Raw genomic sequence first — 12480 nt, forward strand, 5'->3', positions numbered from 1 at the left:
ATCTGAATAGACATTTAGACATTTTTCCAAAGAAGATATACAAATGGCAAACAGGCATAGGAAAAGATGCTCAACATCACTCATTATTAGGAAATGCAAATCAAAACCAAAATGAAATATTAGCTCACATCTGTTAGAATGGCTATCATCAAAAAAAACAAGATATAACAGACGCTGGTGAGGATGTAGAGAAAAAGGAACACTTGTGCACTGTTGGTGGGATTGTAGACTGGTACAACCACTATGGAAAACAGTATGGAGGTTCCTCAAAAAATTAAAAATAGAACTATCATATGACTGAGGAATTTCACTTCTGGGAATGTAACCAAAGGAAACAAAAACACTATGTTGAAGAGATATCTGCATCCCCATGTTCATTAGCAGCATTATTTACAGTAGCCAAGACATGGAAATAACCTAAGTGACCACTAATGGGTGAATGGATAAAAAAGTTGTGGTGCACATATATACAATGGAATATTATTCAGCCATAAAAAGGAAATCCTGCCATTTTTAACAGCATAGCTGGACTTTGAGGACATTATGCTAAGTGAAATAAGTGGATAGAGAAAGACAAATAGTGAATATCTCACTTATATGTAGAATCTAAAAAACAAACAAAAATCTAAACTCATAGAGAGCAGATTTGTTTCCCAGAAGTGGGGTGTAGGGGGAGGGGGCAAATGGATAAAGGGGGTCAAAATGTACAAACCTCCAGTTATAAGATAAATATATACTGGGGATATAACATAAAACATGATGACTAACAGTTAACACTGCTGTATGATATGTAAGAGAGTTGAGAGAGTAAATCCTAAGAATTCTCATTACAAGGAAAAAAATTTTTTCTTTTGTATCTATATGAGATGGTGGATGTTAACTTATTGTGGTAATCATTTCACAGTGTATGTAAGTCAAATCATTGTGCTGTAAACCTTAAATTTATACAGTGGCAAATGTCAATTATATGTCAATAAAATTAAAAATGCATAAATCATAAATATACAGCACAATGAATTACCACAAAGTGAACAAACCTCTTTAACCCCCACCCAGGTCAAAGACTAACCAACACTTTAGAAGTCCCTCTCATGCCCCCTCCCAACCACACTTCTCTCCTTCTCCTCTGAGGTTAACAACTGCTTGACTTTTAAGGTCATAGATTAGTATTGCCTGTTTTAGAATTTCATGTGATGGAATCATGCTACTTTTGCATCTAGGTTTTTTCAGTCAACGTCTGGAGATTCATTCACATTATTGTAAGCAGTCACTAATTTATATTCATTGCTGTTTAGTATTCCATTGTGAGCATATCGATTTGTTCATCTCCTGCACATTTGGGTCTCCAGAATTTGGTTTACACAAATAACATGCATATGAACTAATTGTACATGGCCATTGATGCAAATCTGTAAGCATTTCTTTTGGGTATATACCTAGCACAGGAATTGCTGGGTCAGAGAACTTGTGAGTATAGCTGCAGTAGAAAATGCTAAACCATAAGAACCTGCTATATAAAAAATTAAATTAAATTAAAAAATTTTTTTAAAAGAACATAAAAAAAAAAAGCTAAACAGTTTGTCAAAGTGATTCAATCAGTTTGCACCCCCATGGTAGCCTGAGAGTTCTAGTTGTCTCATATCCTAATCTGCACTTGATTTATCTGTCCTGAATTCTAGTCATTCTGGCAGATGTGTGATGGTATCCCACTGTGGTGTACTTTACATTTCTCTGATAACTCTTGATACAAGGTTACACACTTTTTCATTTGTTTGTTGGCCATTTGGCTATACTCTTGGGAAGTGCCTGTTTGAATCTCTTGCCCATTTTTCTGATAGGTTTTCTGTCTTTTTGTTGATTTGTAATTTTCCATATATCCTTGATGTAAGTTTTCATCAGTAATATGTGTACAAATATATCTCTCCAAATCCATAGCTTACATTTAATAAATATAGGAAAATTAAATTTTTGTTCTATGCAAGGAACTAAGTGTAATTTTTATAGCATATGGTATATTTTCATTAAATATGTTTCTGGCAAAAGAAATGTTTATTATCCCTGCAAGTATTCTGTGTAAGAGTGCAGTGACTGACAATTTCCTAAGAAGTAATGCATAATAAAAAGAAACATTTGATAAGTATGAACATTTTATATCTACTCTGCTGTTGTGTGATTGCAGATTCACAGATTCATTAGTGAGTTTGTAATAAAGGGGAGAACACAATTTAATACATATCTCTGGATATAAATAGCTGATAACTAAGAAGAAAACTAGTTGGAGATCTGTAATTAAGTCCTAGAAAATTTCTACTGTGAATAGAAAGTACTCAGCTTCCTGCCCTTTTCCTGCAGCAGCACCACTACACCTACCTTCCCCCTACACACATCCATCCATCCTAACCCTCTTCCATTCCATTTCAGGAAGAGATAGATTTCTGCCCCAAAATATCTAGTTTTATCACCTCCCGACTACTCAAAAGCCTTGCTTAGTTTTATTAATAAAATACTATAATCATTATTTAATAATTTCTTAAGAACCAGTTAAAGTGCCACCTCTTTTTTTTTTTAATTTTTTTAAAGTGTGTTCATTGACTTCATAACCTTTTTTTTTTAATTTTTATTTATTTGTGGCTGCATTGGGTCTTCGTTTCTGCGCGAGGGCTTTCTTTTGTTGCGGCAAGTGGGGGCCACTCATCATCGCGGTGCGCGGACTTCTCACTATCGTGGCCTCTCTTGTTGTGGAGCACAGGCTCCAGACGCGCAGGCTCAGTAATTGTGGCTCACAGGCCCAGTTGCTCCGCGGCACGTGGGATCCTCCCAGACCAGGGCCCGAACCCATGTCCCCTGTATTGGCAGGCAGATTCTCAACCACTGCGCCACCAGGGAAGCCCGCCACCTCTTTTATGTATAACTTTTCCCATGCCCTCAAGCCTGCTCTTTTTCTTCTGTTCTGTGTTTTCTGCTATTGCTGCTGCTTCAAAGTGTTGACAGGAGGGCATGTAGCAAAAGGATTCTCAAAACATGTCCTGTCCTGCTGCTTTTGCTGTGGGATCAGGAAGGAAGTTTCTAGGAACTTCAAATGCTCTGCACCAAAGGATATTTAAAAAAAAAAAAAAAAAAAAATCAGCTGAGATGGAACACTTCCTAACTCATTCTGTGAAGCTAGCTAGCATTACCCTGATACCAAAGCCAGACAAACACACCACAAGATAACTACAAACCAATATCCCTTGTGAATATAAACGCAAAAATCCTCAACAAAATATTAGCAAACTGAATCCAACAACATATTAAAAAGATTATACACCCTGATCAAATGGGATTTATCCCAGGAATGCAGGGTGTTTCAACACAACAAAATCAATCAATGCAATATACCACATTAATAAACAAACGTGGAGGGGAATCATGTGATCATTTCAATGGAGAAAAAGTATTTGACAATAGCCAACATCTTTCATGATAACACTCAGAAAACTAGAAATGGAAGTGACTTCATCAACCTGACAAATGGCATTTATTAAAAAACAAAACAAAAACAGCTAACATACTCAATGGTAAAAGACTAAAAACTTTCCCACTAAGGAAGCCCACTTACATCACTGATGTTCAACATTGTGCTGAAAATTCTAGCCAAAGCAATTAGGTGAGAGAAAAATCTTCAAAACTGGAAAAGAAGTAAAACTATCTCTATTTGTAGATGGCATGATTCTAGACATAAAAATTCCCAATAAAACAGCAAGGAATATAGAGCTAATAAATTCACAAAGTTGCAGGGTACAAGATCAACACACAAAAATCAGTTGTGTCTCTATACACTAGCAATGAACAGTCCAAAAGGACATTAAGAAAACAACATTCAAAAGAATAAAACACCTAGGAGGAAATTTAACCAAGAAAGTGCAAGCCTTGTACACTGAAAACTACAAAACATTGCTGATATTAAATACTTAAATAATGGAAAAAATCCCCATGTTCATGGATGGGAAGATTTAATATTGTAAAGATGGCACTACTACCCAAGGCAATCCACAGATTCAATGCAGTCCCTATTGAAATTCCATCAGCTTTTTCCTCAAATTCATATGGAATTACAAGGGGCCCCCAAATAGCCGAAACAATCTTGAAAAATAAGAACTATGTTGGAGGATCACACTTCCCAATTTAAAAAGTTACTACAAGTCTACAGTAATTAAAACAGTGTGGTACTAGCACAGGATAGACATATAGACCAATGGAATTGAATTGAACATCAGGAATAAACCCATAATCTATGGCCAATTAAGATGTGTGTGTGTGCTGTACACTTGAGAGCAAGTGCCCATTTTAAATTTTATATTTTAAATAAAAAATATATTTACCATGTAATTTTTTTGTGATGAGAACGCCTGATTCTATTCTCGTAGCAAATTTACATTATTCAGCACAATATTATTAACTATAATAACTATAGTCATTATGCTGTACATTAGATCTCTATATTTATTCATCCAACATAACTGCAATTTTGTGCTCTTTGACCAATATCTTCCCATTTCCCCTACTTCCTTCTTCCCAACATCCACAGTTCTACTCTCTACTTCTAAATTTGACTTTTGTAGATTCCACGTACAAGTGAGATCATGCATTTATTTCTTTCTGTGTCTGGCTTATTTCACTTAGTCTAATGTCACCCAGGTTCATTCATGTTGTTGCAAATGGCAGGATCTCTTTCTTTTTCAAGGCTGAAATATGTATATTATGTATATAAAATCTCTCAATTTTTTAATCCATTCTTTGTTGAATGGACACTTAGGTTGTTTCCACATCTTGCCTGTTGTGAATAATGCCGCAATAAACATGAGAGAGCAGATATCTCTTCAAGGTACTGATTTCATTTTCTTTGTTTATATGCCCAGAAGAGGTATTGCAGGGTCATGATAGTTTTATTTGTAGTTTTTTGAGGAAACTCCATAGTGAGTATACAATTTACAATCCCGCCAAGTGTGTACAAGGTTCCCTTTTCTCCACTTTCTCACAAGCACTTATCTCATCTTTTTGATAGTAGCCATCCTAACAGGTGTTTGTTGCTATCTCATTGTGGCTTTGGTTTGCATTTCCCTGATGATTAGTCACATTAGAACCTTTTCGTTTACCTATTGGCCACTTGTATGTCTTCTTTGGAAAAATGTCTATTCAGTTCCTCTGTCCACTTTTTAAATTGAGTTGTTTTTCTGCTATTGAGTTGTACAAGTTGCTTACATATTTTGGACATTATCAGATATATGGTTTGCAAATATTTTTCCCTTTTAATTTTGTTGATTGTTTCCTTTGCTGTGCAGAAGCATTTTAGTTTGATGCAGTCCCACTTATTTATTTTTGCTTTTGTTGTCTCAATTTTAGATGTCATATACAAAAAATTATAGCCAAGACTAATGTCAAGGAGTTTTTTCCCTATTTTTTTTCCTTCAGAAGTTTTGTAGTTTCAGGTATTATGTTTAAGTCTTTGATCCATTTTGAGTTATTTTTGTGTATGGTGTATGATATGGGTCCAATTTTATTCTTTTGCATGTGGATATCGTTTTCCCTATACCTTTTATTGAAGAGACTATCCTTTTCCCATTGTGTATTCGTCACACCCTTGTCAAAAATTAGCTGACCATATATGCTTGGGTTTATTTCTAGGCCTTCTATTCTGTTCCATTGGTCTATGTGTCTGTTGTAATGCCAGTATCATACTCTTTTGATTACTATAGCTTTGAAATATAATTTGAAATCAGGAAATGTGATGCCCCCAACTCTATTCTTCTTTCTCAAGATGGCTCTAGCAAGTCAGAGGTTTGGGGGTTTTGTGTGTGTGTGTGTAGTTCCATACAAATTTTAGAATTTTTTTCTATTTCTGTGAAAAATGCCACTGGAATTTTGATAGGGATGCATTGAATCTATATATTGTTTTGGGTGGTATGGACATTTTAACAATATTAATTCTTCCAATTCATGTATACAAGGTATCTTTTCATTTATTTTTTTCTTTAAGTTTTTCCTTCAATGTTCAATTGATTTTTGACAAGGGTTCCAAGGCCATTCAATGGGGAAAGAATAGTCTCTTCAACAAATATCCTGTTGTCCCTGTTCAAAAATGCAAAAGAATGGAATTGGACCCTCACCTCACACCATATAGAAAAATTAATTCAAAATGGATCAACAATTTAAATATAAAAGCCAAACTATAAAATTCTTAAAACAGGGGTAAATCTTCATGACCCTGAATTTGGCAATGGATTCTTAAATATAACACCAAAATCATTAGCAACCAAAAAAAACTAGATAAATCAAACTTCATCAAAATTAAAAACCAAACTTTTTCACCCAGAATGCCTGCAGCATATAGCCGTGAGTTCGGGCAGTGGGAAGAATGATCTGGAAAAGATGAGCAGCATCCTGGAAGCTGTGCCGCAGGTTAAGTTTATTTGCCTGGATGTGGCCAATGGATACTCGGAACATTTTGTGGAATTCGTGAAGCTCGTCCGGGCCAGATTTCCAGAACACACCATTATGGTAGGTATGGTGGGACGACCTCCTCTGGATGGGGAAGCAGAGAAGACGTCTGTGGGGTGTCCGGGGAGCTGTGTTCTCTTCGGAGCTTTTGGTGCCTTCTTCTTAGCAGACTAGTTGAGAATCAGCAGGAAAAGGAGAGGCAGCAGCTATGAAGATCTGAAAACTGGCTCTGCTCTAAAAAATATATATATAAAATCCAGATCAGTGCCAAAAAAAAAAAAAAAAAAAAACCAAACTTTTGCATCAAGGACATTATCAAGAAAGTAAAAAGATAACCTATAGAATGCAAGAAAATATTTGCAATCATATTTCTAAAAAGGTTCTAGTATACAGCATATATAAAGAACTACTACAACTCAACAACAAAAAGACAAGCAACCCAATTGAAAAGTGGACAAAGAGCTGGAACAGACATTTCTCCGAAAATATACAAATGGTCAAAAAGCACATGAAAAGATGCTCAACATCATTAGCCATTAGGGAAATGCAAATGAAAATGATAATGAGAATCAATTTCATATCCACTAGGACATCTATAAAAAAGAGAGAGCAAGAAAAAAGAAAATACAAAGTGTTGCAGGGAATGTGGAGAAATGGGATCCCTTGTGGATTGCTGGTGGGAATGTAAAATGAATGGTGCAGCTGTTGTTGCAAACAGTCTGGCAGTTCCTAAATAACCCCATTCCAGGTATATAACCAAAAGAACTGAAAATAGGTACCCAAACAAATACTTGTAGAAGACCATTCATAGCAGCACTAATCACAGTAGCCAAAAGGTGGAAACTACACAAGTCCACCAATGGATGAATGGATAAATAAAACGGTATACACATTCAATGGAATATTACTCATCCATAAAAAGGAATGAAGTACTTATACATGCTACAATGTGATGAACCTCAAAAACACTATGCTAAGTGAAAAAAGCCAGACACAAAAAGCCACATATTGTTTGACTCCATTTATATAAAATATCCAAATTAAACAAACCCACAGACAAAAAGCAAATTGTTTGCCAGGGGCAATGGGGAAGAGGGCATGGGGACTGACTGCTTAAAGGGTACAGGATTCTCTTTTGGCTTTAGTCATCCACATAATCTACATCCCCTTCTCCATTTTTTGGCACAAATGATGTTTTTCAGTATTATTTATGGTGTTTGTTTATGAATTGAACTTCAAGTCCAACCAACTAGCCTTCCCAAACTCCTTTTATATAGAAATTCAATTCTGCCACTACATTATTCTGTATAACAGCTACAATCATATAACTCATCTACTGAAAAACCCAATAGTTCTTCTTTACCTTTAGAATGATGTCTAGACAGCAAAGCCCATAATCTGTAGTCCTTTTAAATCTGGTTCCCATCCTAACTTTCTAACCTTGTTTCCCTAAATACTTTCATTGACCCTACAACTACTCACTTTTTCCAAAAAGTACTTCATGCATTTTTCTCTTTCTCCATATTTTCCCCTCTGCCTGGAAAATACTTCCCAATACTTCTGTTCTCCAACTTTGTATACTCTAATCCTATTTAATCCTCAATAACCAATTGATTACTACCTTAGTTAAAATTCTTTTTAAAAATCCCCATAGCACTTTATCTGGACCTCTATTACAGCAATTATTTTCTACTTTGAATTAAAATATGTCTCTCAGAGCCTCAGTACCCCTATCTTATTCTTTTGCACCTCTGTGCCTTTACACATGCCAAATCTATCACCAGTCTCTATACCTGCCCCCATGCTTTTTCACCTTTTATATGTGTAAAGCATATCCTAATTATTCCAAATTACATTGTTCTATGAATTACTTTAGCAATCACAATAGCTTCAAAATGGATACGCTTCCTCAAAAGACAGTGAATTCTGGTGGAAACGGAGACTGTACATGCAATCATCTGAAATGTAATCATCTGAAATGTAATCATCTGAAATGTAATCATCTGAAATGCTATAGAGATTATATATACCAGATAAGGACAGAGAAAAATTTTTAGTTTCCTTGTAACTTTGAAACCAAGATTATGATTTCTATTTTCATAGAAAAATCATGGGGTATTTACCTACTGACATGGAAAAGTAAAGTTCTTCAAGGCATACTGTTGAGTGAAAAAGCAACCTAAAGAACATTCACATTTTCTTTTAATATTTATTTATTTATTTGGTTGCACTGGGTCTTAGTTGTGGCAGGCGGGCTGCTTAGTTGCGGCTTGCCAACTCCTTAGTTGTGGCATGCGAACTCTTAGTTGTGGCATGCATGTGGGATCTAGTTCCCTGACCAGGGATTGAACTCGGGCCCCCTGCATTGGGAGTGTGGAGTCTTAATCACTGCACCACCAGGGAAGTCCCAAGAACATTCATATTTTCTATGCACATGTATGTATACACAATCACACACATTAAATACATAGCAAATTTAATGATTAGCCCTGGGTGATTAAGCCCTGGGAAGGAGACTGAAAGTAGCAGTGGGGAGAAATTAAGGAGGACTTAAACAGTTTACTTTATATATCAATACTTTGAATCTTTTACAACAAGTATCTATTCAAGTTTTACCTGGCCTTTAAAAAACAAAGCACAACAAAAAAGACACTGAGTGGAACACAATGCTGTGACTCAGTTTATCCAGGTCTGACATCGAAGAAGATGCTTGCTACTTGGGGATGAGACCAATGACACTGTCATCAGCACTGCCCGCTAACAGAGAACACAGAAATTCTTATGTGCAGTCCCACATTAGACCCCACTATAACCTTATGAGGAATAAGTAAGGCAGAAATTGATCCCCAAAGAAAAGCCGAGGATCAAAGAGGGTTATAAAGGGCTTGCTAAAAGCCTTATTAAATGGTAGAACTGAGCTTAGAGACAAAGTCTTTGGATTTGAAATTCTGGGCTCTTTTCACAATACCACAATACACAGTCACTTGGCTTACAAGATAATTATCCACTACCTTTTATTGCCAGAGCTGCAAGGGATTAAAAGTGCCAAGGATTCACTGGTTAAAACCTGTCTGGACACCATTATACCAGAAATGTAACAGGACCTCGCATAATTATCAAATATTATCATGGTTTTTCTGCTTCCACTAAGCTAATCACGTATATCCCAACAGATCAACCAGGCAATACAATCTGTTTTGGGCTTGTGGGGCCCAATAAATAATACACCCCTCTTTTACCCAAGTGCAGAACCAATAAAGGGTAAAAGAAATGATCACACACATGGGACTTCCCTGGTGGCGCAGTGGTTAAGAATCCAACTGCCATTGCAGGGGACGCGGGGTTTTTTTGTTTTTTTTTTTTTTAAGTACAAATATTTACTAGTTTACATTTATTTTAAATATGCAAATAGAACAAGATTTGACAAAACACAGGTAATTTTCACTACTATTCTAACGTTCTCCATTTTTTTTCTTTTTTTCACACACACACACTGTATTTTATTTTTACAAGAGATAAATAGACTGACACCAAGCATTGTAAATGGATGACCACAACAAAAGGGGACGCGGGTTTGATCCTTGGTCTGGGAAGATCCCACATGCCGTGGAGCAACTAAGCCCGTGTGCCAAAACTACTGAGCCTACGCTCCAGAGCCCACGAGCCACAACTACTGAGCCTAGTGCCATATCTACTGAAGCCCACGTGCCTAGAGCCCGTACTCCACAACAAGAGAAGCCACCATAATGAGAAGCCCGCGCACCACAACGAAGAGTAGCCCCCGCTTGACGCAACTAGAGAAAGCCCGCGCACAGCAACGAAGACCCAACGCAACCAAAAATAAGTAAATATTTAGAAAAAAGAAATGATCACACATAGATTAAAATGGCATCTTTATTACTGATAAAGACTTTGAGGACAACACTTAGGTTTCCTAATACTGAATCCCAAAATGAAACTTTACTGCTCAGTTACTGGAAATACTGAAAAACCAAAGCAGGCCACTGTGATGCCAAAAATCACAAAATCTGCAGGCAGTCTGGCTGGCTCCCAAAGAGAAAAAAGAGGGAAGATGAGATTGAGCCACTAGGCATACGCAAGTTTCTCTCCAGAAGGCACCAAGAAGGTAATTGCAGGGGCAAAGAGAGCTCTTTCTATGCCAAAGGAAACCTCAAAGAAGAAGACTAAATGCTCTCCCTTAATACAGTTCTTTCTGGATTAATTTTTGTAAAGAATAAGACTTTATGGTTACCACACACCACTGGTTCTTAAAGGGTGGTTCATGGATCTCTGAGGGTTCCTGAAACTCTTTGGGGCTCTGGAAAATCAAAAACAATACTAAGATGTTATTTACCATTTTCACTGATGGTACAAATACAATGGTGGTAAAACTGTTGACCTTAGCATGAATCGAGGTAGTAGCAGCCATGTCTATTACTGCCACATATTCACAGTATAAAAAATTGCCAACTTGCATGTAAGAATATTTCCGATGAAGCAGTAAAATTATTTTTGTTAAGTATGACTCGAGCAGACATCATTTCAATACTGACAAATGGAAAAACACAAAGGCCTCATTCTACATACAAAAGTACAATTGTCTCAAGGAAAAACACTTGTGTGGTTGAATTGCAAGCTGAACTAGTTGCTTTTTTCATGGAATAGCATTTTTACTTAAAAGAATGACTGAAAAAATACTGACAGTCTTAAGTATTTGACAGTCATTCTCTTGAAGTGAATCTGAGAAAACAGCTGATAGTGTTGTAGCTAAATGATAAAAATCAAGATTTTAAGCAAAAATTAAAATTTTAGAAAATTTGTATCTACCTCTGTGAGCTTGAGAGCTTCCCAATACTTAGATTTGCCCTGATATTGGTGGTACTGGTGAGACTAATTCAAATGTGATTTGAATACTGAATAATGAAATGTGTCAACATTTGGGGATCTACATAATTCAGTAAACAAATATTTTCCAAATGATGAATACAAGATGGTACATGATGGAAAAAGATCCATTCAAAATGCAAGAGTCACCAATGGATCTTATATAAGAGAAAACAAAAAGACTACTGAACATTAAAAAGATTAGTGGTTGCCAGGGGTTAGCTCAGAGGGAGGGATGAATAGATGGAGCACAGAGATTTCAGGGCAGTTCCTATTGCTGAGCCTGACTGGGATCATAATAATGGAGGTATGCCGCTCCAGTATAGGAAGTGTATGATAGGAAACATTATAGGAAGTTTATCTTAGCGGGTCTTCGAAAGGGAGTACGCAGGCAAAAGAGCTTAAACAAAATTCAGGAGATACACCAAAAACCCGTCAGAGTTTCTAGAAAGAATTTATCAAACTTATAGGTGGTAAACTGATGCAGACCCTGAGGTCCCCGAAAATATGAGAATGGTAAACATGACCTTCACTGGGCAAATTACCCCAGATAGAAGAAAATTACAAAAGTTAGACGGTGCATTTGGAATGAACCCTTCTCAATTGGTAGATGTTGCTTTTAAAGCTTTCAACAACAGGAAACAGCGACAGAAGAGAATGCAAGACGGAATACAGCTTTTCTGATAGCAGCACTGGAGTCCCGGAAGGCAAGTAACCCGAAGAGAGGTAAGCCACCATTAGGGAGAGAACAATGCGCTTACTGTAAAGAGGAAGGGCATTGGAAAAAAGATTGCCCTGGGCTAAAGAATAAGAAAGAAGACAATAAAAGAGACGGGAGCCTCTCATATGGTAGAAAGTGAGGAGCACTCTGATGATGAAGAGGCCCGGGGCTCCCTTCGACTTGAGGCATCCAATTCCAATTTCCCCAGGAGCCCCAGGTAACTCTGACAGTGGGGAACAGGTTGATTGACTTTCTGATAGATACAGGTGCAACATATTCTGTGGTAAACACCAAGGTGGCACAGAAAACATCTCAATCCAACCCGGTCACGGGAGTTTCTGGAGAAGTACAAAATCGTTCTTTCTTACAATCTCTAAAATGGCAATTAGGGGACCTCA

The sequence above is a fragment of the Eubalaena glacialis genome, chromosome 10 (assembly GCF_028564815.1).
Source record: "Eubalaena glacialis isolate mEubGla1 chromosome 10, mEubGla1.1.hap2.+ XY, whole genome shotgun sequence".
Classification (NCBI taxonomy): domain Eukaryota; kingdom Metazoa; phylum Chordata; class Mammalia; order Artiodactyla; family Balaenidae; genus Eubalaena; species Eubalaena glacialis.